A 6,000-nucleotide genomic window follows, 5' to 3' on the forward strand; every position below is an offset into this window, starting at 1 on the left:
AATGAAGGACACTCTGGCAGAAACTTTGGACTTATTGAGCCTGTGTTGTTTTTTCTTTCGTGTTCTATGCTCTGCGGTTCTGAAAGTTATTTTTTTTTGTGTATGAAAAAGCCAAAAAGGTGAGTTTATTCCCATGTTAAACTTTCCGCTGACGAGCCGAGCTCTAAAGTGTGCGGGAATGATTTGATACGCTGGAGAAGTTATTACGTAAGGAGCTCTGAAAATTTTCCACGGATGGAAAGCCATCAATTTTTAAACGGCGGACAAAATCCACGCCGGTGAGTCTGGAAACCGAAAAAGCAGAAGCTCTGTTTTTCTGTTTGACAGGCAATTTGACTTTTAAAAGTGATGTTCAAATTGGCACCAGCTGGAGCGTCTCACCGTCGTTCCTGACACGCCGTGGCCTTTGGAGCTCGAGCCGTACGTTCGGGATTGCATCAGTTTACCGACACGTGGCTTTCACAATATTAAACCGATGACGAGGCAACCGGGGAATGATTGAGCGAGTATATAGTGCATCTGCTTTTCGGCAATAACTTATCTGTGGAACTTCGGCCTACACATTGTCAATTGGTGTCAGAGGTGGGATAACTCCTTTTGGATTGTATGACCAATTCATGGATTTCAGAGTTCGAGAGTTCCACTAAATCTTGTTGAGATTTGAGATTTTCAACATCTCAAATCTTGTTGAGATGCCTTGTTTAACGCTTTTGATCTCGATTCATTGCAATGACCGCTGTATGATTTTAATTACACGATTAAGCAGCGTTTATATGTTGACAACTTACAATTTTGTACACTTCATAATAGACAATGCTCCTGCTCAAATGTGGGACATAAGATTGCTTTTGTGGACCATTCCCGATGAGTAAAGCAAAACCACTTCCTGAGTTCATCAGGTGTTAGTTGTGTGATAATTTGATACAATCTGCACGTTTCAATGGCAGAAGATGCACGACAAGGCAAAACTTTTCATGTGTGATTGAACATCAATCGAGTTCATCCATCTATCTCCATCTCGTGGTTTGCAGGTTCAGTGTTGCCAAAGCAGCTACACAGCAGGCTGGATGAGCATCACTCGAGTTCATCTTTGTGGACAGATGTGAAAAGATCTTTTTTGAAAGACAGCATGGGATCCTTAGCATCCACCAACTAAAACTTGTGAGTTGGACACCCGGCTTAACATCCGTCACTGATGCATCATTGCCATGCCTGCAAAACACCAAGCGACCAGTTTATAGTCGAGTCAGGAAACGAACCCAGACAAGACGGCTCAAAAGCAAGTGCCATACCTTTGCACCATCCTCTAGTACCACATAGAGGTTACATCACCAACCAAATCGATTGTGGAATGGCAGGAACAAATACATTTGCACTTCTCCATGACATCTGTAAGGCAGTCAAACCAATCCTCACCAGGATACAAGAACTCAAGATTGACACTCAATCGCTTTGTCCTCTTATACTGAGGTTTCATCTGAAGTTGTCGATCTTCCGAAGCAGCGGTTACTTTTTTCAACTTCTGTAATGTTCGATTGAGCATAGCAGGAACGAATCAATGGTTTTCCATGTTCTCTTGGATGAACTTTCTTGCTTCCAAACACTATTTTGGCCTCCACGTTATGAAAACGTTTGAACTCCCTTCGCTTGAGTCTTGGCTCGTTTCACTATCAATCTGGATTTCTTTATGCACGCTGCTGTTGTTTGCAAGCAAAGAACGAGAGCACATTGTGTTGCCCTTTTGCCAGAAACATTTGCATTTTGGATCACCTGACACTTTTGAGCACCAAATGAACAGAGGAAGGGCATTTCTAAATATTTAAATGAGTTGTCCTGTACTTGCAAGATTAGAAAAGAACCTCCTGAAATTGTGAGTGATGTACTTGTGTGATTTGGCTGTCGAGGAAATTAAATGATGTGACCGGCAGTAAAATGCACATGACATCCTAATTGAGGAAGGGTAAAAGGCAGTAATTGGTATTGAGCAAAAACAACCAGTGAGAAATCTCCCAATGTTCCATTGAGATCTGCTATGGACAGCTGTGCCCGAGCTGAAGGAACCTCCTTGGGTTTGGGGGAGGCGCTGCACACGCCGCTAATGTAATGAGAACCACTCTGTGATGGATTTAATCAGTCAAGGGTGGACAAGGTTAAAAGACTTTCTGTGGAAGTTGGATATGTAATGGTAAACCATACTTCCTTTAGATATTAACGAGAGGTTTTCTATGAATACTTTATCAAGGTTGATGGGAAAAAGGCCGTCATCATATCTCGGCTCAACATCCATAATTATGAATTGGCAAATGATGGGTGTTCTCAACAGGATGCGACAAATAAAGCAACCCATAACCCCCACAAGTAAGGCCAAAATAATTAACGATGCACGTGGACCACTTTCTATCTCGACATCTCCATGTCTTCATATCCATCTCCATGTTTCCCTTTCCCTCTCCCTCTCCACATTTACCTACCTCTCTCTCCACGTCTTCCTACCTCTGGATAAGGACAAACCGAGGTTTAAAAGCAATGGAAGAATCCGCAAGGACATATACCCGACGAGAGATGCGCTTGCTTTCCAGAAGAAGAAACAACAATGCTGGAGTAAATCCACAGTTTCTGAAAGTGACGATGACGATGATAAGTACAGAAAAGTGAAACTTCAAAATATCTCATAACTTGAAGGAAGAGTATGAGGACTTCCTGGTGCATGGCCTTAACTTCTCTAAGTTAAGACCTAAGGGGTTTTGGCGATATGCCCGCAGTGAGATAAAAACTAGGATCAGTGTTTGAGTCCTTGAGAAAGGGGATGGAAGTTTAGCTCAAACCAACAAGGAGAAAGCAGAGGCACTTAATCAATATTTCAGCTCTGTATTTACACAAGACAACTTAGACTGCATACCAGATTTGACACCGAGCCAAGAGTTTGAATGTCACCTCGAAGACATGAAAGTGACCAATGAAGAAGTTAAAAAGCGGATAAAGAACATTAACGCAAGCAAGTCACCAGGCCCAGATGGGTTTCACCTTCGGTTGTTGAAAAGAGGTCTGTTCAGGCATAGATGAACTTCGAGCCCTGATTTTCAACAGATCCATTGAAGAAGGGAAATCAGAGAAGAATGGAAGAGAGGAGTAAATATCACACCTTGCTTCAAACAGGGAAGCAGAAGGTCCCCAGAAAACTATCGACTCACCTGCTTGACTTTGATCGTTTGGAAACTACTGGAAAGTATAGTAAAGGACGCGATGATGGACGACGTGCCAACCAAATAATGTTCTAACTGACAGAGAACATGGGTTTACATCAGGGCGATCATGTATGACACTACTCCTTTGGGTGTTGGAGGAGCGGACAAGAATATTGGATCAAGGAGCTACAAGGCTTTCCTCCGCAGCTTCATGGAGTACTGCTCTCCTGCCTCACGTCTTGCTCAGTTTGATGCCATGACAACAAAGGCTTTCAAGATCATTGGAATCTCTTGCAATGAAGCTGAGTCTATGGGCCGATCACTTCGCCATTACCGACAGGTCGGTGGTCTCGAATCTTCTCCCGCATCATTTCTGGACTTACACCTTCTGCCCTCTCCTTGCTTTGTCCCCCACTGGTATCTGCGGTCCACCAGCATCCTCCTCCTGGTGAAACTGCCGAAATACAGAACCACTGCTCACCTTCTCTCATTTATTCCTCTTTTTTCCCCACCTGTGGAGCTCCCTACCTTCCACACTTTCTTCAATATCATGTTTTTTTTTTCCTCCTGGTCTTCAAATCAACTGTTCACCACCTCTCAAGTCATCCCCCATCCAAATACATGATCTTTTCTACACCTGTTGAATCACCCCCCACCCTCCCAAAATTGTGCTCATGTATCCATTTTATTCACCCAGCCTTCTGTTCTCCCATACCCCTCATCTTTACCCACATCCCTTGTTAGTCCGTCTCCGTCTACCTTCTCTCTCCACCCTGCTGTTGCTGTTTCCCCTTTCTTCTGCTGTTCCCTTTGTTATGTTGTGTCCTGATCTGTTGTATCCTCGCTCTTCCATGAGCCTAGACCATGCATATAAAAAAGAGGAATCGTAAATGGCACAATGTCTGACTGGTGCAGGTTGCCAAGTGGTGTACCACAAAGCTGTGTACTGGGTCCTGCATGGTTTGCTCTCTTTATTAATGATCTCTCTGACATGATGGATGGAACAGTTGAGATATTTGCAAATGACATAAAACTCTATGGCCCAGCTGGAACCACAGAGCAAACTGAAATACCACAAAAGGACTTGTAACTAAATAGTCAGACTCAGACATGTGGCAACTGCCCTTCAACCAAGGTATGTGCAAGGTAGTACACATGGGCAGAAACAACCTCAAAACAGGAGGACAGTATGAATCAAGTTACAGTGCAGAAAGTCAATCAGGAGATAGATTTGGGAGTTGTAGTGGATAGGGAATTGAAATTCCACGAACATGTTACAGCAGCTGTTAACAAAGGAAACCAGCTACTCGGCATCATAAGGAAGATGTTGAGTCACCAGGACACGGTTGAGCCATTCGAGTTTCCTGTGTCGGAGTGGTGACCCATCCAGGATTGTGCCCAATAGCCAAGGAGACTGCTTCGGCAGCACCAACACTGCACAGAGTATGGTCCCAATGGATGGATGGATGGATGGATCATGTAGAAAGTTGCATCCCTACCTTGCAGCTCTAGCGCACCATCCTAACAGAGTGGACGTTAAAGCAGTTATCCCCTCCACGAACAATATTTGTGACATCTTTCCAAAAGAGTAGCTTGTTGTTTGTTAGTAAACTGGACCAAATTGCAAATTCCTCCCAAAATGAGGGCTTTTTCAGCAGCAACCTCAAATGGACCTTTTGGTGGCTGCGGTGACCTCGTCGACGGTAAATTCTCAGTTATGAAATGTTTTTGGAGGTATAGCACACTTGCCTCTGAGCTAGCTCGCCAGAGTTTGAATCCCGACCCAGCTTTCAACCTTCATCCCGTTGTTTTGCAGGCAGGATGAGGCATCAATGTGTGTACCATCCCTCGTACGGATATTAAACTGCGTGTCCCGTCTACTGGATTTAGTGGGCGTGAAAGACCCCATGGGTGTCCTTCGCAAAGAGTAGGCGAGCCGTCACCGGCATTCGTCCAAATTCCTATTGCGAATACACAGCCAACAGTCGAATATTTCTCGATTAATTTCATGGACGGGTATTAGAGGACAATCCCTGCAGTCGAGTGTTGTACCATGACGAGGGTACAGACCATGTACTTTATCAGCCAAAGTATTAGGACAGTAAGGAAATGATCAAGGTGATGCCTGTTTGTTTTGATTCCTTAGGGTGTTTCGCCATCACTAACACTTCTGACAACGTGGTACGAGATGCAATTATAACTAGAAGGACACTCGGTAGAGCACATACCCCCACCTTGAAATTCCTGATCCACGAGAACACATCTCGGGACCAATACATTTGTGAGATATCATGTTGTGTGTCGTTTTTGGTCCGATCTCTCAACGGTGAAGAATGACTTAAAAATAAATTAAATAATTCTGGTATCCAGATCCGGATTAGAATCTTCACCAAAATCGAATCAATTCTTCCTTGCCACACACCCAACCTGTCCACCAAGATTCATCCGAATCCGTTCCTTTTTGAGATATCGTGATGCATGTCGTTTTTGGCCCAATCTCTCAATGTGGAAGAATCATTTTTAAAAATTCTCGTAGTCGAATCCGGATCCGGATCCGGATCTTCACCAAAATGTAATCAGTTCGTCCTTGTCACACACTGAACCTGTCCACAAAATTTAATCTGGATCCGTAAACAACTTTTTGAGATATCCTGCACACAGACAGACAAGCCGGAAGGCAGACATGGGTAGTCGGCCGTTGCTAGGCAACGGAGGGGTCCATAGCAACGGTTCTTTCTCACACATAACTAGGACATACCATGAACCTACCATACCAGTTTCATGTATATCTGACTCATAGTCTCTGAGATATAAC

This window comes from Eptatretus burgeri, chromosome 7, assembly GCF_056783735.1.
Source record: "Eptatretus burgeri isolate ZD-2024b chromosome 7, Ebu_testis_v1, whole genome shotgun sequence".
Taxonomy (NCBI): domain Eukaryota; kingdom Metazoa; phylum Chordata; class Myxini; order Myxiniformes; family Myxinidae; genus Eptatretus; species Eptatretus burgeri.